The sequence below is a fragment of the Mastigoproctus giganteus genome, chromosome 3, assembly GCF_048544385.1.
Source record: "Mastigoproctus giganteus isolate SK-2022 chromosome 3, ASM4854438v1, whole genome shotgun sequence".
Taxonomy (NCBI): Eukaryota; Metazoa; Arthropoda; class Arachnida; order Uropygi; family Thelyphonidae; genus Mastigoproctus; species Mastigoproctus giganteus.
Window position 1 is genome coordinate 134,967,616 of NC_143577.1, and position 23,901 is coordinate 134,991,516.

At 40.1% G+C, this 23,901-nt stretch overlaps 1 protein-coding gene across 3 annotated transcripts in view; it reads right to left on the reverse strand.

Annotated features, from left to right (window-relative positions):
• Nucleotides 1-23,901, reverse strand: part of LOC150088279 (atrial natriuretic peptide receptor 1) — a 1,689,763-nt gene that overhangs the window by 1,314,552 nt on the left and 351,310 nt on the right. The window lies entirely within an intron of this gene.

Below are 23,901 nucleotides of genomic sequence, written 5' to 3' on the forward strand. Positions count from 1 at the left end.
CCGACAGCATTTTCAGTGCCCTACCAGATCATCCCAACATACGCCCGATAAACCGAACTGTCCCGGTTATCCGGAATTCGCTAAATGGAAGGGAAAACAGAAAACAATTATGGAATCCTTGATGCAGTCACAAAGTGACCACCTCGACATTATTGACGAGACAGAAGATATGGAGGTCACCCGATCAGGGGCCTCTCAAGCCAAGCGAAAAAATAAGCGAGTGACCCGCTCCCAGACCGAGTCTAGAGAGCAGCACGACCACACAGAATCTCAAAGGGAAACAAACAACGATGGCAAACAACGGGAACCACCCCTGAACCACACTCTTCCAGAGGGCTCAGTCTATGAGAAAACATTCATTTTAAAAACGGCCCTTGAAAATATATTCAAAGAGAACCCTAACAGGATCTCCTCCGTACTGAGGTCTCAAACTGTGAAAATATTTCACAAAATGGAGACAATTCCCCATGGTACGCACTTTCTAACTACCTATATGGAATGTGGGGCAAACAAAATGCCACAGCGCGCCCCCACATTTGCCCAAGCGCTGAGGAATATACCAAACGAGGCAGAGAAAACAAACAAAGTGGAAATCCAACAAAAGGAAGTATTATTGAAAACCCCGAACATCGTCATACTGAGACCCACCGGAGAAGAGAGACCCTCCGGTGAACAAATAAAGCAAAAAAGTCATAAACAATCTCAAAGAGGACTTCGAAGACACTAGGATAAAGTCTATCCGGATAACAAGAAGTCCTGGTATCGTAATTGAGACGGAAAGCAAGGAGGAAGCCGAGGGGATAATAACGAACCCCAAGCTAAATACCCTGGGACTCATGGCAGAGACCCCAAAAAAGAAAGGCCCATCAATAGTTATTTTCAATGTGGACCAAAATCTACAACCACAACAACTCACGGAAGAAAAAACCTAAAAAGCCACCTACCGAATCAAGAAGGGGCTACACTGCTGACCCCAAAATACAGAACCCAGTCCAAAACATATGGAGGATATAACTGGACAGTTGAGATGACTCCGCCTGCCTGGCAGGTCCTAAAAAACCAAAGCAGGATTTCTGTCGAGTGGAGCTGCCTCTGTTTTAGAGAGCATGTGGCCATACCGACGTCCTTTAGATGTTGCAAATATGGCCACACCACTCACACCTGTGCCCAAAAGGAACGAACCTGCGGCCACTGCTCAGAGAGGGGACATGATTTTAAGACCTGCCCCAACAAAACTAAGGAACCCATCTGCATCAATTGCAAAAGCCTCAGAATGGATCACAACCACTCCATCCGAGACTCAAACTGTCCCACTTACCTCAAGGTAAAAGGCACCTACCAACAAAGAATTGATTATGGGAATACAACATAAAAAATACAATGCGGCGTACTAAAGATACCACCAACTAAACGCCCACCGAGCTCGAGCGGTTGTTGAGCAGGTACGACTTCAAACAGATGAGGATAATGCCGACATTATCATAGTCCTAGAACCGTATACCAATCAGAAACAAGTAAGGGGATATCCGCTCAATTATAAAATTGTTCAATGCAACGAAGACCAGTACTAGTAAGAAATCCAGAGATAACGGTTACAAAGATACCACAACTTTGCACGCCCTGGGCAGCCTGTGCCCATATAATATGCTCCATAGGCAACTACTACATAATAGCCCTCTACTGTAGGCCTGAAGTAGAAATCGACTTTGCCACAACATATCTACAATCAGTACAGACAACCCTGGCAGGACATAAAATCTTGATTGGAGCGGATGTTAACTGCCGATCACCTGTCTGGCACAGTGCCAAACCGGACCGCAGGGGAACCTCAAACGGACGGAATCTAGAAGACTTCCTAGCAAATTCAATATTTACAGTCATAAACCAGCCGTTCTGCCTCCCAATGTATTGTAACATGCTATGGGAAGAAACGATAGACATAACTTTAACGTCCTGAAATATAGATACAAACGTAACCCAGTGGACTGAACAAAACGCGTGGACTACGACTGACCACCGAACCATCACTTACAGCATACAAAGGAATCAGCTTAGAACAGTCGCCACTAAATAGCTGTCAAACAGATTCGCAATCGGGAAAGCAAACCGGGACGCCTACTGCAATTTCTTATCCACCCAAGGGAGACAGTACATGAAGGACTTGGACAGACGGGAGATCGAAGGTGAAAGGATAGATCCCAGCCAGTTCGCACAACATATAACCAGCATAATCACCAATGCAGCGGAAGCGTCCATGATGAAAAGGAAAACTCCGATGACGGGAGCAATGCCATGGTGGACCCCGGAGCTGCAAAGAATGAGAAGACAAGTACAGGATAAAAGAAAGCAGTATCAAAGGGCACGAAGAACATGGCCCAAGGCGGAAGTCGCGGAACTGAGACAACAATATAGACAGATCCGAAACTTTTATACAGAAACTATTAAGAAAAAGAAGAAAACATCCTGGGAACGACTTGTCCAGGTAACAGGAAATACTGAACCCTGGGGAGTGGTGTATAAAATCACCACAAACGAACTCCCCAGAGGCGAAGTGATGACCGCAAAAAAGACGGCACAAGGAACACTCACTGCAACATGGTAGGACTCAATAAAGAACATACTCAGCAATCTAATCCAAGACCCACCAGGCATACTAACAGAGGACCAGAAAGCCATCCGCCAAGCAAACGAAGAATACGAGACCCAACAACTAGAACCCCCTTCACAGCCAACGAACTACAAGAAGCGGTATCACAAACCAGGAACGAAAAGTGCCCTGGCCCCTATCTCATCGAGCCGGAAATGGTCAAGAAAGCAGCGGAGGTTATGCCGGACCTCCTTCTCCGACTGTACAACACCTGTATCAAAGAGGGCCAGTTCCCCACCAGCTCGAGGACGGCCAATCTAAAACTGATCCTCAAAAATCGAAACAGACACCAGGAAAATCCCAATTCATATAAACCCATAGCCTTATTGTCGACACTAAGCAAGCTTTACGAAAGATTATTACATGAAAGGAGCCACAACCACTATAATGAGGGAAACCTTTATTCACCCAAGCAATACGGCTTAAAATCGGGATCTTCGACCATAGATGCCGTCCAACGCCTAATCACCAAAGCGATGCAGTGTACCAAGAAATATTTCCTTGTCATAGCCGTCGACTTTGCTGGAGCGTTCGACACCCTCTGGTGGCCGAGTGTTCTTTGCAGGCTAAGGGCAGCGAGAACACCAAGCAATTTGTACAGGAGCATCAAAACTTATCTCTCGGACAGAAACGTCCAAGTAATAACGCCCTACAAGAAGTTGACCAGGCCCGTCCGCAGAGGCTGCCCTCAGGGATCTGTCCTGGGGCCGCTCCTGTGGAACATATTGTTTGACGAGTTCCTCACTATGGACCTGGGAGAGGTGGAGGCCCAGGCCTTCGCAGACGACCTTTCACTGACGGTCGTGGCGGATTCCAGACAGAACCTTGAAACGCTTGCAAACCAATCCCATGAAACCTTGCAGGACTGGACAAACCTACACACCTTTACAATTTCGCCAACGAAGACGGACTCAGTACTACTGAAAGGGAGGTTAAACCTTAGAAGACCACCAAAAATCAAGCTGGCAGGACAAACAATCAAACTGTCAACGCAAATTAAATATCTGGGACTGACCACCGATCAGAACATATCATTTAAACCGCACCTAATCTATCTAAAAGAGAAACTGTGGAAATACACAGCGCTCGTTGCCAGAGTTACACGCAGAGACTGGGGTCTAAACAGGAGAACCCTGTCCCTGTATTATAAAGCCATCTTCATCCCGATAATAACATATGGATCTCCCATATGGTACAAGAAAGCAGGAACAGCAGTGAATAAAAGGATACTGGACACAATCCAACAAAACATATTATTAACAAGAGCATGTAACACGGTTAGTACGAGTGCCCTACAGGTCCTTGCGGGGACCCTACCCTTGGATTTAGAGGTAACCGGCTGCGGACTTGTGTATCTACTAGCCAAAGGAACCCAAACCACCTACAACGGTCTTACCATTGACATCACCAATAACAGGAAAAACGAGAAACAAAAATATAGTGGACCACCTCGTACAAATTTGGCAGAGAAGATGGACAGACGTGGAAAAAGGAGCGGTAACAAAAATATTTATTCCCCAAGTAACCAAGCTGTATCCCAAGGCTCGCACATGGCTGGTACCCAGGCCTAAACACTACTTTTCTACTCACTGGCCACGGGCCTTTCAAGGCCAAATTAAATGCCATGGGCATAATCGAGGAATCACACTGTCTCTGCGGCGAACTAGAAACATGGCATCACGTTATGCATCAGTGTGAAATATACGAAGACATCAGATGTCAAATGATCACGAGAATTAAATACATCCCTAACACCCAGGAACACCATCTCCTGGACACACCAAAAGAATTTGCGGCCTTTAGTCGCTTTGCCCAGGACGTCTTCTCCAGACGAAAACGACAAATAGCCATCCACCAAGGCCAACAGGAGTAATGAAACCAAATATGGACACCACGGAATACGAGAAACTAAGGAGGGGGATATCAACCAACGATGATGACCAAAGAAAGAGCAACACAAGTATGCGGCTTGCCCCATGAGTGACAATGAAGAGAAACAGACGTGAGACAAAGGCCATATTGGAGACCTGAAGAGGGCACTCTAGTCCTCTTCACCTATAATTCCTAACTCCCCGGGAGGAGGGGAGAGCCACACGGTCCCCCCCTTCTCGCCATCCCTTGTTTCCTCTCTGATGGGGCATGGGCATGCCCCACTGAAACTGAGGCCGCCTTCTCTATTGGCTCCATACTTCTGTCTTTTCCACCCAGTCTTCTGTCTCCCTCCCCTCTATCTTCATGCTAGCGAAGTCCCACACATCAAAATTAATACATCAAAACCGCCATACGCCCAGCATTCGGTCTAAGAAATATTAAAGCGATAATATCCCCACGTCAACGCAAATAACAAAAAACACTTTATTTTATTTTCTTGATGACCATTGGAATATGCCACCCAAAGTTTTTTTTTTGGTACTAGCCGCCGAAATCTCAGGAAATTAAGCGGCAGGACCTGCCAGAGTATACTAAGTCTACGGAGTTCCTGGCCTGCCTCCTCGGGGCGTAAGTGGGGCAACGTTGGATCCCAACAGGGGTCCAGTGGCTAAATGGCCAGAAGAACAACGGTACACAACATTACACGATCCAAGATCCATACACTTTTAAATCTCTGGCATTTACAGTGTACTGTAATACACCACAACGTAAACTACGCGGAGATGGGGGGAACCCCTGGTGCCGCTTGACCCCAAAAACACTTACACACTTACACTCCACACAGCCAGAGCCACAGCAAATCAAAATAGGTGGAACTACGATCAAGTTCCAAACCGAGCTTAGACATTTAGGTGTTTGTCCCCAATTCACGATTATCCTTCCTACTCCATGTTTTTTTTTTTTTTTTTTTTTTTTATGAAAATCCCAAACACGAAAGGTATCAAAACCTATAGTACTTAGTACCGTGCATGGGTTGAAGGAGAAGTATGGGAGGATGGGGATGCTAGAAACTTTGCTCTAGAGACTGAACATGGGTTTCACCACTTCAAGCCTCCAATAAGCAAAGTGGTGGTATTTTACCGGTTGAGGAAAGTCATCTACCACCTACAATGTAAATTATATCCAACAATAAATCAGGAACTATGCTGCCTGTTGCCAGAGGCACTCGCCATGGCTGGGATCTAAAACAAGGGGCACCCTGGCCCTTTTCTATAAAGCTGTTTTCCTTCCGGCGATAACGTATTTTGACTATGGGAGCCCAAAGCTAATAGAGCCCCCAATCAAAAGAAACTCTTCACTATTCAATGAGCTATCCTGCTGGTTATAAGCAGATCGTCTGTGCGCGTAGCACAGTAGTATTGTCACCGTCCTCCACACACCGGGTGGAAAAGGCCCGGGTTCAAATGCCGTCAATGACGCGAGGAAGTTTAATGGGCTTTTTTCACTCCATGGCTAAATGAGTCGGTCTCAGGCGTAGATAGCAAGGTTTTTGCCGAGAAACTGGGGTTTTATCTTACACAAAAACAAGCAAATCAGCCAGCGAACACACGCAATTTACAGACAAAATAAATATATGGGTAGATGTAATCATTTAGGGGTGACCCTGATATCATAATTTGTTTTTTTGACCATAATTAGGAATCATTTTCGATTCACCACTTCGGGGTTATCACGGGAAAATGTTGTGAGAACACTTTATTAAAACTAAAGGAACAGGTTAAGAACCTGGGCTCGAATTACCAGTTAGCTATCTTCATTGATTTCGAAAGTGCATTCGATTCCATGTGGTAGGAAAATGTAATCGACGCTCATAATGCTTGTACTGGTTCGATGCAGCTTTATCAGGTCATCCGAAATTACCTCAGAGATAGGTTTATCCAAGTATCTTATAAAAATCAGACAATTAGTAGGTCTCTCTCCCATGGATGGCTTCAAGGATGTGTCCTGGCATCTCTGTTTTGGAGCATTGTTTTAAATAGCTGTCATATTAGTAAATCGCCCATGCAGACAACTTGGTCCTTATTGTTTCTGGATATTCAATAACTCAGCTTGAAACCAGGGCGTTTACAGTCCTTCTGGATCTAATTGCTTGGACTAAACAAAACAAGCTTACAATATCTCAGAACCAATATAATGTCATTTAACGATCGGTTTAATCTGAACCGCTCTCTTAGTATTAAGATTGATGGTAAATAATGCCCTAAGTTCGTAATTTGAAATAGCTTGGTGTCATTCTAGATAACCGAATAGACTTCACCCTACACGCCTGATGTAGCCGAGTGGTCAGGAGCGCGAGTGCATTGCAAGTGTTCTTTGAGTGGACCGGGGTTCAAGCCCGTGACTACTAAATAGGGTAAATATATTTGTATTAACGATTTATTGTAAACTCTACTGACTTGATTGTCTTGCCAGAGTATAAACAGGAAATTTAAATCAACAATATATTTTTTTAGAAGATCAAGAAATTTACTATGGCTATAGTGAGAATCTCTAAATCTGACTAGGGTCTTGGCAGGAAGACGCTCTTGCTCTGCTACAAAGCTGTGTTTCTTCCAATTGTTGGTTATGGTTCCCCTATGTCGTTTGACCGTGTTAAAACTGGGAAGTTTGACTTAAACTGTACTTTATTCAACGTCAGTGCTGCTTTGTATGCTACGTACCTGCAGGACAGTTTCTACAGATGCCCTACAAGTAATAGGTGGGCATTGCCGTCATATCTTCATTTATATGCAGATTATTCTATTATCATCTCAATCACGCATTGCCAATGGAATTTGCTGCTATTACTGCAAACTCTTCAAATAATTTTAAGCAGCAAATGAGGCGTATCTGATCGAAACTTAATAACATATGGCATGATCGTTGGACTGCATCAAGCAAGGACAGAATCACATAAAAATTCGTCGATAATGTATTATTTGCTTCTGATCGGAAAATTTCATCTTGGTTCTCTCTTAATATCTACATGTCTTTTCTCATCACTGGGCATGGTTTCGTCAAATCGAAACTTGTTCAGTTCGGTTTAGAAAACGATGACACTTGCCTTTGTCAGCAGTGAGAAGAAGGCGCACGTTTTCTTCCACTGCCATTATTATTGTGACTTTAGAAATTCCCTACTGGAAAACACTTTCCGCAGTGTCGCATGAAAATATAAAAGTTTTGATTCAAACTGCCTGAAATTTCAACCATTTTCAACAGTTTTCTGTTGATGTTTCAACCGAAAAAGGCAGTTACTAACAACTTCCACGACGAGTTCCTACGACGCACCATTGTGAATGGATGCTTTCTTCTTACATCCTGCATGCCTTACAGGTTATCCTTAATAATACCGAAATTCACGAAGCCATCAATGACTTATTTCTTTCTTTCTTTTTTTCCCTCTAGTATGGCAAACTAGAGAAATCTGCTGGTATCCACCGATTTAGCACTGCCTTTGGTGGGTGCGGGATCTGCGTTTTTCGGGAAATTAAATTAATACAGGCCTACCTCTTCGTGCTGAGGATGGTAGCGCTTTGCTGATACCCGGTTAAGGTGGCACATATAAACATGCCATTTCCATTTGGCCAACCTACAGCATTCTGTAAACAATACGATATTAACTGACAGAGTTGAACTCTGTTCCAGGTATCGCCGCTACACTGAACAGTTGCATGTATATATGTCAATTAAAGAAATTGAAATTGAATTGACCATAACCAGAGCCTCCTGCACGATGTGCACTCCAGCTCTTCAGGTCCTAGCCGGGGCTCTCTCCCTGGATCTAGACGTAATCAGATGTGATATCTCCTACCGTCATTCCAAGGGAAGCTCCACCATCATTATAGGATTTTCAACAGAGCATTCGAACAACCATAAGGCTGAAAAACGATACCTCTTTGATCACCTGCTACAGGTTTGACAAGACAGATAGAATACCACTACCACAGATAACAAAAACCAAATTATGATATTAAGGTCCCCTGTAAATGATTACATCTACACATATATTTATGTTGTCTGTAAATTGCTTGTGTTTTCTGGTCCATTTACCAGTTTGCTGGATGAAAAAATCCCAGAAACCCTTGCTATCTACGCCTGAGACCGACTAACTCGGCCATGGAGTGACAAAAACTCCTACTAAAGTTTCTCTCGTCATCGACGGGATTCGAACCCGGGCCTTTTCCACCCGGTGTCTGGAGGACGGTGACTATACTACTGTGCTAACCGCGCAGACCGACACCACAGGTAACAAGGAAATATCTACCCAAGTAAATTTCACCTGCCCAAGGCTCCGACTTAGTTCTCCCCAGGCTTTCATGGCACCTTTTACCTGACACCCCCTGCTCCATTCAAAATAAGTTAACCTCACTAGGCCTAAAAAATGACCCTAACCCCTCTCTGCCATTGTGGTCTGGCCGAGACACAGGAACATATGATGCATGTTTGCCCAACATATGATGATCTTTGATCCATCCATACTCTATACCCGAATTATCAGTCTTCCCCAACATCAGGAAGACACCCTAATTTAAGACGAATATAACTACAAATACTTCTCTTCCTTCGTGCAGGAACTCTTCCGAAGGCGAAGAACGGCGAAGACCATTGCCAACCAATGAAGACAACAACTTTTCCAAGGCTAGAACCTCACTGATTATGATTTTGCCAACGATACCCCGCAGTCGGACATTTGCCGGTTCCCATCAATTTGAATCAATAACTTAAACCTCTGTATCGACTTCATAGAAGAAGCAACTGAACTCCACAGTTGAAGATCATGCCATAATAAGAAGACAACCTCTCGCCGTTCGATATACCATTTGACCTTAGGTCTATACTTCGTAGGGAACATAACATTAAACTAAGCATTCTTGCTTAGTATCTCTCAACCCCATTACTTTCTCCCCTTACTTTGTCTGATGGTACGTGTACCATTGCTCTTCTGAGAATGCCTTCGACGATATCCACAGCATTCTAAAAAACTTATTCATCCCTCTCCTCTCGTGCTTCATCTCATATTCAGACTCACGTTTTTATTTTTATTTTTTTAGGTTCTGTCACTGAAACTCAGGTAATCAGGTGGCAGGACCTGCCAGAAAACTTTAGGGAACCTGGCTTACCTACTAGCGGTATGTATGGGCAACGTACACACCGCTAGTAGGTAAATACGGGCAACGTGCGGTTCCATCAGGGAACCTGTCTTAAAAAGCCAGACCACAACAACAGAACCCAAAATAATACTTCTCACATACCAAACACAGTACTTTTCTCTGGCTTTTCAGAGTACCATAGACCACACAAGAGTATTTATGGCGCAGGTGTTGGAAACCACCGGTGACGCCCCCCTCCTAAACACTATGTACATTATGTGTTGTGTTCGTTAAGGGGAAATCTTGTTTTACCAATTTGATTGGTTAATTTTAGAGAAATTTGATTAGTTACTACGAGGTGGTAGCAAAGGAACTGGAGACAAAAAATATTTTGATTTCAGAAAAGCTTTCGATACTGTTGCACATGAAAGACTGCTGTACAAATTAGAAGTAGACAGAGAATAGAAATCAGTGGACATTGCTCTTCATGGATTAATGTTTTTAATGTAGTCCAGTGTTGGTCCCATTGTTGTTTTTGGTATTTATCAATGATATTGATGAAGGTATGTCAGGCTTAATGTCCAAATTTGCATATGATAGAAAGGTGGGCAGAGTGGTCAATGACAGTAATGACTGTATGGTACAGCAACATGATCTGGAAAAGGTAGGTAGATGGGCTGAGAAATGGCAATTGAAGTTTACCACTGATAAATCCAATGTACTGCATATGAGTAACAGTAACCCCAGAGTAATTAATCACTGTGTAATACTACACTCATGGTATTGGAAACTGTGTAGCTAGATATGAAGTTCTCTGATAATCTGAGACAGGCTGCCAAGGCTCATGGGGTTTTTTCAGTGATATACAGGAATTTTTCTAGCAGGGATAAGGTGGCGATTAACCCAATGTATAAGCCAATTGTGAGGCCCCATCTCCAGTACTGCATACAGGTCTGGAGGTCCCATTTTAGAAAGGATGTGCAGCTGTTCGAACGAGTACAGAGAAGGCCAACGAGATTGGTGAGCGGGATAAAGGGGTGCTCGTAATAAGAAAGGCTTCAGTTCTGCAAATTTCAGCGTCTGAAGAATAGACACCTGCGCGGTGATGATCTCATTGAGGTGTATAAGCGTTGATTGATTGAAGCAAGATCAGTGCTGATGGGATTCTTTCTTTTGTTCCGATCATACACAGGAGGGAGTAAAAATCAATCTGAGGAAGGGCAGTGGCAGATTAGATTTTCAGAAGTTTGTCTTTTTAAATACTTTGTCTAGTTCTTCCTTGAATTTAAAGAAACTATCAACTTCCTCAACAACGGATGTAATTTGTTCCACAATCAACCACTTACATTCATTGTTGAGGAAGTTGATAGTTTCTTTAAATTCGGGGAAGAACTAGACTAAGTATTTAAGGTATGAAAAAGTGAAACATGAGGGTTTTGTTTTCGTTTTATTTGGCTGACACTGTATAAATTTTCTTTCTTGCATCATTTGCCGCTGCTAATGCCAATGCGAAATCTTAACCCAAATAAATCTGCGATGATGATATATTCATGCAAATAGCGACCGCCAGTGATTCAACTATTAGTTTGTGGCACTTTCATGTCAGTTGTTTCCAATCACAAGTATCTCCTCAGTTTAGTCCGAAGTTAAGATGATACGCTCATATAGAATAAATCCAAATGCGATTTAACCCCTTACGCTTCGGAGTAAATGGAATTTCGCAACGAAATACCCTTTACTCCATATCAGCGATAAGGAAACCGTCACCCAATATCTGCAAACCAAAATTTATCTTGAAAAATTGTATGCAGCTAAAATTTGGGTATTTGCTTCTCCCTCACTTCAGGAACCATTGTACGCAAGTAAATACTGGACAATGATCTAGGCTACACACGAGCATCGCCGACTTGCTCAACTAAGAATCATTGGCATGGCTGAGCTACTAAATTTACCCAGGCTGCCAAGGTTAATTGCATCAGACGTATAATTACCACAAATAAAATGTTCACAGGCACAATAAATGTCTCAAACATATGGGATATTTGTAGCATCACCCTATGACACCATTGTGGTCCAACCCCATACTTACCCTGAAACATAACGGTCTGCAAGTGTGTGATCGTTTCTTAGCTGTTTTAGCAATTCCAAGAATACAGGTTCTTCTCCGTCTTGCAATTGACCTACAGAAGATAATTACCAGTAATAAATACCATCGGTTTATTCTATGGTGGATCACATCAGTACTGTTGGAACAATTCGTGCTAAACTGAGGTTTAATCTGTGCGAAATTACTTCATGAAAAAAAATCAGATATCTGCATCGCCTGTACAAACCGTGCGGCAACTAAAAGACTGCGATATCAATTGTTTTTCAACTGATGATAGTTCGGATCAGAATCCCTGTTCTTGATAATGGTTCAACATTTAAGCCATATCAGATATGGCTGTGAGGTTGAATCAATATCCAGTTATAAGATACAACGCTATAAACGTATTGTTCTCATTATGTTTTACTTCTATATATGCATTATTAATCAAACGTGTTGACGTATAAGTTTTGACTTAGATTTACCGTTCGTAACTTGCCGCCACTGTATACGATACAACGTTATATCCAGTACTAAATAGCGTTAGCTTAGTATAGTATAGTATATAATATTATCAATTAATCAGTAAAATTTATTAATCTGGTTAAACTTCATTTTCAATTAAATTGTACTTTTTTTTCACTAAATACATATAACGACATAGATTTTATAAACGTAATTAACACATAACGTAATTAACATTAATTAACACATAACTTGATACGGAAGTTATATAACGAAACTCGGAGATAATACTCGATACTGAAAAAATATATTTATAATGTTATAACTTCATTAGAATATAAGTCTAGGGTTATAATTTTGTATTGAAATTGAATCGAAATTATGACAGACCATAGCAGCTAATGGGAGTGTTGTGGCTCAGGGGAGACTTGAGGAGGACAGTTGCCCCTCCTCAGTTCTCCCTTGAGCTACAACATTCTGAATCACAGCCTTTTAAAATGTTGTTTTAAAAGCCACAATATTCAGAATCACAGCCTTTTAGAATCAACCTCTGAATCACAACCTTTTAAAAGGTACTGCATGTTTGATATTCGTGGGGCAACCAGGAAAGGGACATGATATTGCTAAGGATAATGTCTTTGTGTGTACGCGATGTAAGGAGTGTGAGGAAATCAGGCCAAAACTCAGTGTTGTTATAGGCCTATATAAGAGCTTGAAGGACAAGAGTGGATGCCCTCGAAGGATCAAAATTGAGGGGCCCATCAAGCTCTCAGCTGCCCACATCAACGCCAGAGCTTGCACTTGATCATGACTCAACACAACGACAACCCCCAAGGCAGAATGCCGTGATTCCACAGGAATTTGTAGTTGTTGGTGACTCTATTATCAGGGAATATTGTGTAAAAAGATTTACACGTTGGCACTAAGGATATTAAGACTAGGAGACCAGCGGAATTAATTACAAATACAGGTCACTGTTGAAAAAAATCCGTGAATTAGGGTTGAACTTGAAAGTATCTGCAATTCAGCCCAGACAAGATAGCAGGGAGTATATGATGGGAGCCTTGTCGATCAATTCGGCCCTGGAGAGATTGTGCAAGGCTCAAGGGGTAGAATTTTTCTCAGCCTGGTCTGTGCTTGTTAACAGGGACTGCTTCTACAGGGATGGGATGCACTTAAATAGAAAGGGTGCAAGAATATTTGCAGATGCTATCGAGGCAGAGTTAGGTGGGTCGTAAAACTGCTAGCTTGGTGGGATGGACTAATAGATTAACAGTAGTACCTGGCAGAGGTGAAAGTGATTCTTGCACTGCTTCTATTGGAATGAGCAGCAGCCTGGTAAACAAGATGCAGCGGATTTCAGAGACTGCTGGGAGTCATTGCAGTACAAGTAAACACACGGGTTATGTTAAGATAGCTAAGAATAGGAACAGGTGCATGCAACTCCTAGCATTGGTTTATACTTGCGTATAAACCAATGCTAGGAGTTTGGTAAATAAATTTGATGAATTTGAGGTGTTGGTCAAAACATCAAAGGCAGATATTGTTGAGATATCAGAGACGTGGTGTCACACAGATATAAAAAATGCAGAACTGGAATTTGGGGAGTATAACGTCTACAGAAAGGATAGACAGGATAGGAAGGGAGGAGGGGTTATGCTATTAGTTAAAAAAACACATAAAATCCAAGGAAGTGAAGTCAGTTGACATCGCTGGACAGTGTCGAGTCGGTTTGGTGTGACATAGGCACTGGGGGATCAAAATTGAGAGTAGGAGTGTGTTATAGGCCTAATTACTCTAATGAGTATAATAAAAAGCTGTACAGGGAAATAGAGTGGGCTAATAAATCAGAGTGTCTTATAACGGCGGATTTTAATTTTCCAGATATTGACTGGAATTTGTGGGTTGGTCATTCACACACTATCAAGGCGTTTGTTGATTTATTTGATGCTTATTTTCTACATTAGCATGTTCAGGAGGCAATTAGAGGGAGTAATACTCTTGTTCTGATTATCAGTAGTGATTCTTCATGCATTAAGGATCTGCAGATAAAGGAACCACTAGGTTGTAGTGATCGCAGTGTGCTGAAGTGCGATTTACTGAAAGATGTTACTACCATCAGGGGTAAAGGGGAGGTTTTCTGCTTTCGTAAAGGCAACTACGGAGATCTCAGACAGTATTTAAATTCCATATGTTGGGACCAACTAATGATGTTACTAACAGCAAATTCAAAATGGGAGGCATTCAAAGAATTGATCTTGGATGCTACTAGACATTATATACCAACTAAGAAATATTGTTTAATGTTTAGGCCTAAAGGTTGTCAGATTTCAGGAGATAATGGTTGTCAAATGTCAGAAGGTAATGGATGTCAGATGAACTAATGAGACATGTGGCAGAGAAGATAAATGCATGGGATACATATATGAATTAATGGGTGACATGGAAGGCTTGATAGGTATAAGCTCGTCTGTAACCAAGTTACAAAGGAGATTAGGCAGGCAAAGGCAGATTATGAGAAATGTTTGGCAAAGAATGCGAAGAAAAACAGCAAAGAGTTCTTTACTTATGTAAACTCTAGAAGGTAAAGGATGAATCAGATTGGATCACTTAACATAGATGGGTTGACAGGTATCTGATAAACTGAATGAGTATTTTGCATCTACATTCACACATAAGCAGTTATTCAGGGAGGGGAATGCCAGAGGTGAATTAAACTCTGTCAGTTAGCTTGATGATTTTGTATTAACAGAGAGGAATGCGGAGCAGAAATTGTTGAAGATAAACATAAAAAGGCATCCGGGGTGGATGGGATCTATCCAGTTATATTAAAGGAGGCAGCAAAGGAAGTAAGCAAACCTTTAGCCATAATCACGAGAGCTTCCTTGTACTCAGGGGAGGTGCCCATGAACTGGAGATATGCAAATGTTACCCTAATTCACAAAGCGCGATGAAAAGGCGACACAAGTAATTATAGACCTATTAGTTTATCTTCTGTTCCAGGGAAATTAATGGGGGCACTGGTTAAAGAAGCATTGCATGGTCATCTACAGAAGACTTCAATTATAGCTCGGACACAGCATGATTTTGTTAAGGGAAAGTCTTGCCTGACCAATTTGATTGGATACTATAATGTGATCACAAAGGAACTGGATGGAGGGAATAAATTTATTATCATATATTTGGATCTTAGAAAGGTTTTGATACTGTTGCTCATGGAAGACTGCTGCGCAAATTGGAGCAGTTTGGCATTAGACGAAAATTGCTGCTATGGATAAAGGGATGGTTAATTGAGAGAAGACAGAGAGTGGTAATCAAGGGGCACTGCTCTTCGTGGAATAATGTTATTAGCGGAGTCACTCAGGCTTCAGTGTTGGGTCCATCGTTGTTTTCTGTATTTATAAATGATATTGATGATGGTATATCAAGCTTAATGTCCAAGTTTGCAGACGATATGAAGGTTGGCAGGGTTGCTAATGGCACTAATGACAGTACGCTTCTGCAACAGGATCTATAAAAGTTGAGCAGATGGCTGAGAGGTGGGTGGAAAATGAAGTTTAACATTGACAAATGTAAAGATATAGGAAGCAGTAACCCCAGAGTAACATATCAACTGTATGGTACTGACAGTGGTAGTGAATGAGAAGGACCTGGGGTAATTGTGCAGGCAGATATGAAGTTTTCTGAGCAGTGCAGACGGTCTGCAAAAGTAGCTCATGGTGTCTTATCAATGATATACAGGAATTTTTCTAACAGTGAGAAGGAGGTGATTATCCCCTTGTATAAGGCAATATGTCAGGCCACACTTTGAGTACTGTATACAGGTATGGAGGCCTCATTTTAAGAAGAATGTATAGCTGTTTGAACGAGTACAGAGAAGGGCAATAAGATTAGTGAATGGAACGAAGGGTTGCTCTTTCGAAAGAAGGCCTATGTTTTGCAGATTACAGTATCTGGAGAGTAAGCACCTGCAAGGTGATTTGATTGAGGTGTATAAAGCCTTGAATGGTATGAGCATGCTTAATGCTAATGGGATTCTTCCTCTTGCTCAGAATAGTCACCTCAGAGGACATAAATTGAAATTGAGGAAAGACAGTTGTGGCATAGATGTGCGAAAGTTTCCCTTTAGCCAGCGAATAGTTGATTGGTGGAACAGACTTCCATCTTTTGTTGTGGAAGTTGATAGGAACGAATGGAGGGGTTAAAGGGGAACTTTTTTTTTTTTTTTTTTTTTGGCTGATGCTGCATAAGCTTGGTTTCTTGCATCGTACGCCAATGCTAATGCTAAGAAGTTAGTGCTGTCACATCATTTTAATACGCAGCAACCTACTAAAGTACACTAGTACATAATTGGCATGATTTAAGTATATCTCATATTGTGAATACCTTCACAACGAGTTGCCATGATATAAAATACCATGCCATAAAATATCATGGCAACTCGTTACGGTATTCACAATTTGAGATATACAGGGTGGCCATGATTAAAGTATCCCTATTCAGAGCTCTCTGTAGCTCTAAGTAATGAAAAGAATGCCACCAAAATTAGTAAGTAAACTGTTCAAGGCGTTCTGGAACATTTTTTTTTTCACGGGATCCTTCTCCACACGCCTTGACCAGTTTACTTACTAATTTTGGTGGCATTCTTTTTATTACTTAGAGCTACAGAGAGCTCTGAATAGGGATACTTTCATCATGGCCACCCTGTACCTAAATGATTCCAATTATGTATTTCTTTATTATATTGCTGCATATTATATGATGCAATGGCACTAGCTTATACGTCAGTAAACTTGCTCGCAAGATGAGGCTTTAGCCCTAAAAGGTTTTCAGTCTGTTAACCAATTGCACACCACCAGGCATCTCTCATATTGTTGTGAAGTTATACTTCACAACTGGGTTGTCATCATTGCAACACCAGGGTACCTGCCCACCATACCGTGGAGAAGCCAACAAGCTTCGAAATGGTGCAGTCTGGGTGGTGGCATCAGCTGAGAATAAGTAACAATGATCTTCTCCATTGGTGAAGAGTTATTTATAAGACGTAATGCAATATCAGGGCAACTCGTTGTGAAGGTATTTCCAATATGAGGTATATTTAAATGATGTACTACTTCAGTAGGTTGTGCTATTTTCTAAAATTTTAAATATTTTAGCCTTTGCTTTATTGTTATAATTCTCGCCATGGTCGCTGCGATATATATATATTTTTTTAATATGCTGATTACATAAACATTGCTTTTGTTTCAGCCGTATACTGTAGCTATGTAGGCATCATGAGTCAGCCTTACCTACATGTACTTTTTTTTATTTATTTAATTCAGGTAAAGTAAAAGTTACATTCACCCCTAGACAGCAACTAAATGCTAGGAGGGTAAACAAAACCATAACATAGCCATACAATATATATATTTGGTAATATAAAAGATACAAATACAAAGATAAAGATACAAAGGCGAAGATAGAATATGTTCGACCTAAATGCTCAATATGTATTCAGCAGTGGGGGGTTGCCGGCATGATGCTATAGGCTGACTGGCACAAGAGGAGTACATTTCATCTATTAGTACAGAAGCCACGTAGGACGATGGTGAAAATTAAGGTCTAAAATTACAAGATTGTTTATGTATAAGAAAAAACTTTTGTTTGGAGGCCTTGTCTAAGCAAATTGCCTCAGGGGTGATGTTTAAGTGGTTTAGAAGTCCAATTGTGTTTTCTGGGAACTGGGACTGAGCGAGCTGATTTGGTTGAGGGCAGGTCGGAACACAGAAGTCTTCCGGTTACTTATTCTTCTGTTATTCTTGGGCAGGATGATGAGGATATCGATGCTGGAAGCGTCTAATTTACGGAAAATGAACTTATAGAGTGTGATTATATTGCGGGTGGTGATGATCTGCATCCAAGGAGTCAATCTATGCATTGAATATAGTATACCCCAAGAGAGAGTAAGAGAATGCCCTGAAGATCTCATGAGAGGGATCCTATAAGAAGCCTCAATACCCACGAACTAAGAATACTCAATCCCCAAGAACTGCCGCAGGTTGGAGGGGCAGAGGACCAGATTTCCGATACGTAGAGAGCCACGGCACTACACAAGATCGGATATACAGTATTATGTGTAAAATATTAATTTATACCTCCACTTTATTAAATGAACTGAATACAGCCCAACTTACAGAACTGAGACATCGAATATCAACACATTCGTTAAGAAATTACTGGCTATTTGCAAAAAGTTAAAATTAAGTAACCCAAATACTAAATTTCCTTATGTACATTGGATACCCAAATTCCGCAATGCAGAAACAGCTATGCTAAGATACCCCATAAAAACCTAGAATCACAACTCAGTATCATTATGAGTAATCTAGGAGAATCAAAAATTATTCTGAATAATACCTCTATATTAGATTGTCTAAATGATAACACCAAAGTTATAGACCACATAAGCACATTTGACTATGTATAAATATAGTGCAAACGCATCAGAAAGCACATTTGACTTTAAAATCTTATTTACCAGTATTTCTCATAATATTTAAAATCTGTCTTTAGCTACTATTATGAAGAGTATCAGAATATTACCTTGTAACCAGTATCACTGGGATAGCATCAGTCATTTATGTTTATTTAATAGCTACATATTTAATGGTACTAATGTATAGAAACAACATATAGGAATTGCAATGGGGGCCTGCAGCTCATGTATAGATCCTAACCTTTATTTGCATTGTTTTGAAATAAACTTAAATAAAAACTTAATTTTTTACAGCTACATTGATGATCTCATTGTCATAAATGATTCTAACTTCCTGATAGATATAGCCAAGCACTATCCACTGGAATTGGAATTAGAATGTGCCAATAAATTTAGAACCACAGCAGCGCATTATCTAGATATAGATATAAAATAGATAATAAATTACACACTAAAGTATATGACAAGCGTAAAGAATCTGGTTTTGATTCCATTAGTTTACCACACTAGGAGTCCAATATTCCAAAAAGAATTCACAGCAATATAATTATTTCACAGTTTTAGATTGATAAAAATATGCAATAATGCTATTATTGAATCGCTTATAGAGTTGAGATCTAAGTTGCTTAAGAATGATTTTCCATCTAGGTTTCCTTTTCCATCTATTTAGCATCTTAACAAAGCAATTACTACGGCAGTTAACAAATGGCACAATGATTTAAATCCCAATTATGTTATAGCTATTGCACGTACTAAATAAATATTTAAGTTCTATTGCCTCTCACTATTCACTATATTTTGCTTCTTTTGGTTCACAAAGTTCTCGGTATTGTAGTTCTCTTGGTTCTCTCTAATATCACATTTGTCATTTTGAGGAGTTGTACATAGGTATATAGTACGCACTTCCATTACAGCATGTTATTTATAACTTACGCTCATTGAAAGAGTTGTACCTATATTTTTTTCTAACGGCAGTAGTTAAGTTTAGTTTATAGGCATTACATTTCAATTTTAATTTGATTTATAGGCATTTCATTTCAATTGTAATTTGGTTTATAGGTATTTCATTTTTAGTTTGTACATTTTAATTTGTATATTGACCCTTTCATCCCAATTTTGAGAACCAACTATTTATTTTTCAGTGTGCTATTTTCTAAAATTTTTAGTTTAGTTTGTCTTGAAGTTACCTGAAGTGAGGGGACGCTGCTATCGCTGTTTGTTTCATAATAGATAATATGTGCTAAAATTCATTCATTTGGCCTTATTTCTACTGGAATGTGGTAAGCTTCACTCCTTTTTTTATTTCTTTTATTTTAATTTGTTCCTTCTGATTGACTATTTCAGGTATGTTGATTTACAATTTTATTATTTCAGATAGGTTAAATTATCTTTATCATAATATTCTTACAAATGGCAATTCTTTATTTTATTATTCCTTTAATATAGTACAACTGGTATTTCATCATTTTATTATTTCTTTAAATTTCTACCTTTAAAATTCTACAACTTGTATTTCTTGGTTTCTTTATCATAATCCCGTTTTGCCTAATGCAGACTATTCTTTAACTTCTTACTGTAATACCAGATTCCCTTACTAAAGGGCTGGGCAGTTACTCTCCCAGTATATCTGAAGTGCCTTTATTAGAAACTATTTTCTTTGTTTTTCACTCTTTGCTTTCTAACTCTAAATTTTATACTTCAAGATCTATTAGAGTAATTCGAGGGAAACTGAGGTGGTAATGCTTTCCTCATTCTTACTTCCTTTGACTCTTATGTCAGATTAAGCCTTCTTTTTCACACGTATACATCAAATACTGTACTTCGCAACTCGCATGAAAAATTGTTTTGTCTGTCATTTTCTGTATTATTTGTTTCAAAGCTATCTGTCGGGATCGGTATTATTTTGCCAGTTTGCTGGTAAATTTTAACACTAGGATAATTTTAGATCATTTGGACCTAGATAAACTAACAGATAACAAACAGAAACAGACAGCCTTCGTTAATTATTGATTGGATGTATTGAATGGTGTTAATCTTCGTAAACGTACCATTCAGTGTATCCCACTATCAATAATTTGGCCCATTATCATAATTTTATTTTACTTTACTTGCATTTATTTTATTATTAATTATTTGTTTGATTACAGGGTATAACTAAATAAACTAGCTCAGGCTATCTAAGTCTTTTGGCCACATGGCTCACCAAGTGTATTTTTATGTATTTTCTAAAATCTTATCTTCCCTTTTGGCATAAAGGCTAACGCTTTATACATATTGATTTCGCCTTAGGGGCTCTATGGTATAGCTTTTATTGTACAATTTTGTACTTTAAGCATAATTCAAATCCTTTATCTTAAATCCTTATCTTACATATTATTGTAATTATTTTAAAGACTAATATAATGTTTAATCCTATAATTATTTGATGGCATTGATCTGATCTGGGTGGGTCTCTTTTCCTGCTTTTCATACTATTCTAGCAATTCCATTCAAATATTTTACCTTTTATTAATTTTACCCTTTAATAAGTCAAAATATATATATGGACCGGGGGTGGAAGGCCCGTGTTCGAATCCAGTCGTTAACACGTGGAAGTTTAATGGGCTTTTTTTTTTTTTTTTTGCTCTTTTCACTCCGTGGCTGAGATATACATATATCCTTTGTTATATACAGAGTGTTTCAAAAGTGATGGTCAATAATTTAAAGGTGAACCGTACAGACTACAATATACAAAAAAAGCCTAGCAAACATGGATCCTTAAGTGAAACGTTTTAGATATTACATTTCTAGTTGGGATCCACCACTGACAAGGTGAACTGTACAGAGTTGGGATCGACCAATGACTTATTTGTTTAGTTTAGGTTATGCTCCTTCCCTCCCTTTCCCTCTTTCAATGCTCTGAGACGTAGCAGGCATACTAGTACTTGTCAAAGAATAGTTAACATGGAAGGCAGTTACAGCAACGAAGAGTATGCGGACACGCACATCATTTATGGTAAAGTCAACGGCAGTGCACTAGAGCCTGCACGTTTGTACCAAGAAGCATTTCCCCGCCGAAGGCAGCTCAACAGGCGCACATTCATCAGGGTACATAAACGACTTAGAGAACATGGCCGCTTCGTACATGGAGTACGAGCAGGTAGGCCCAGAAGCATAACACCTGATATTGAGGAAAGGTTGTTAGAAAGAATAAAAAAACAAAAACAAATTATGATATTAGGGTCCTCTGTAAATGATTACATCTATTCATATTTATTTTGTCTGCAAATTGCGTGTGTCCTTCGTCGATTTGCCAGTTTTCTGGATGAAAAAAAGCCCAGTTACCGGGGGAGGGACCTTGCTGTCTACGCCTGAGACCGATTAACTCAGCCATGGAGTGAAAAAAATACCACTAAGGTTCCTCGCATCACCGATGGGATTCGAACCCGGGCTTTTTTCACCCGGTGTGGGCAGGGCGGTGACGATACTAGTGTGATACCGCGCAGACTGTTACAAAGAATAGAACAAAATCCAAAATTTCGAAAAGGAGGGTTAGTGTGCAAGAGCGTGTACTGAGTCATAGCGGTGTGTGGCGAATTTTACATCGCCAATTACTGTACCCCTACCATATGAAGCGGGTACAAGGTCTCAGCAATACAGACTTCCTCCCAGAGTAAACTTCTGCCAGTGAACGTAACAATAGTGTGCCTTAACCCTCAATTTTTAAACAACATTTCGTTCACTGATGAAGTTTGGTTTACTCGTTATGGTATTTTTAATTTTCATAACTGTCATGTTTGTTCCGACGACAATCCTAATGCAATTCACGAGTCACGACATCAGTAACATTGGTGAAGCGTTATTTATAAGACGTAATGCAATATCAGGGAAACTCGTTGTGAAGGTATTCCCAATATGAGGTATACTTAAATGATGACAAATATGTACTACTTCAGTAGGTTGTGCTATTTTCTAAAATTTTAAATATTTTAGCCTTTGCTTCATTGTTATAATTCTCGCCATGGTCGCTGCGATATATATACGCTGTATATATATATATATATTTTTTTTTAATATGATGATTATATAAACATTGCTTTTGTTTGAGCCGTATACTCTAGCTATGTAGGCATCATGAATCAGGTTTACCTACATGTAATTTTTTTTATTTATTTAATTCAGGTAAAGTAAAAGTTACATTCACCCCTAGAGAGCAACTAAATGCTAGGAGGGTAAACAAAACCATAACATAGCCATACAATATATATATATATTTGGTAATATAAAAGATACAAATACAAAGATAAAGATACAAAGGCGAAGACAGAATATGTTCGACTAATATGCATTCAGCAGTGCAGGGTTGCCGGCAGGATGCTGTAGGCTGACTGGCACAAGAGGAGCACATTTCATCTATTAGTACAGAAGCTACGTAGGCCGATGGTGAAAATTAAGGTCTAAAATTAACTCAGCCATGGAGTGAAAAAAATATCACTAAAGTTCCTCGCATCACCGATGGGATTCAAACCCGGGCTTTTTTCACCCGGTGTGGGGAGGACGGTGACGATAACAGTGTGATACCGCGCAGATTGTTACAAAGAATAGAACAAAATGCAAAATTTCGAAAAGGAGGGTTAGTGTGCAAGAGCGTGTACTGAGTCATAGCGGTGTATGGCGAATTTTACATCGCCAATTACTGTACCCCTTCCATATGAAGCGGGTACAAGGTCTCAGCAATATAGACTTCCTCCCAGAGTGAACTTCTGCCAGTGGATGCAACAACAGTGTGCCTTAACCCTCAATTTTTAAACAACATTTCGTTCACTGACGAAGCTTGGTTTACTCGTGATGGTATTTTTAATTTTCATAACTGTCATATTTGTTCCGACGAAAATCCTAATGCAATTCACGAGTCACGACATCAGTAGCATTTCTCGTTGAATATCTGGGCAGGGCTACTAGGAGACCGTCTAATTGAATCACTCTTTCTGACAAACATGCTAACAGGAGAGCTATACCTTGAGTTCCTGCAGAATGTTCTTCCGGACCTCCTTGATGACGATAATCTTCCACTTCAGCAACGCCGCCAGAACATGTGGTTTATTCATGATGGTGCACCGCACATTTTGCTCGAGTTGTGACTCGGTATCTAACTAGAGGTTATTGCCAACGGTGAATAGGTAGAGGTGGATCCGTAATCTGGCCTCCCAGATCACCAGACTTAAATCCTATGGATTTTTGTATC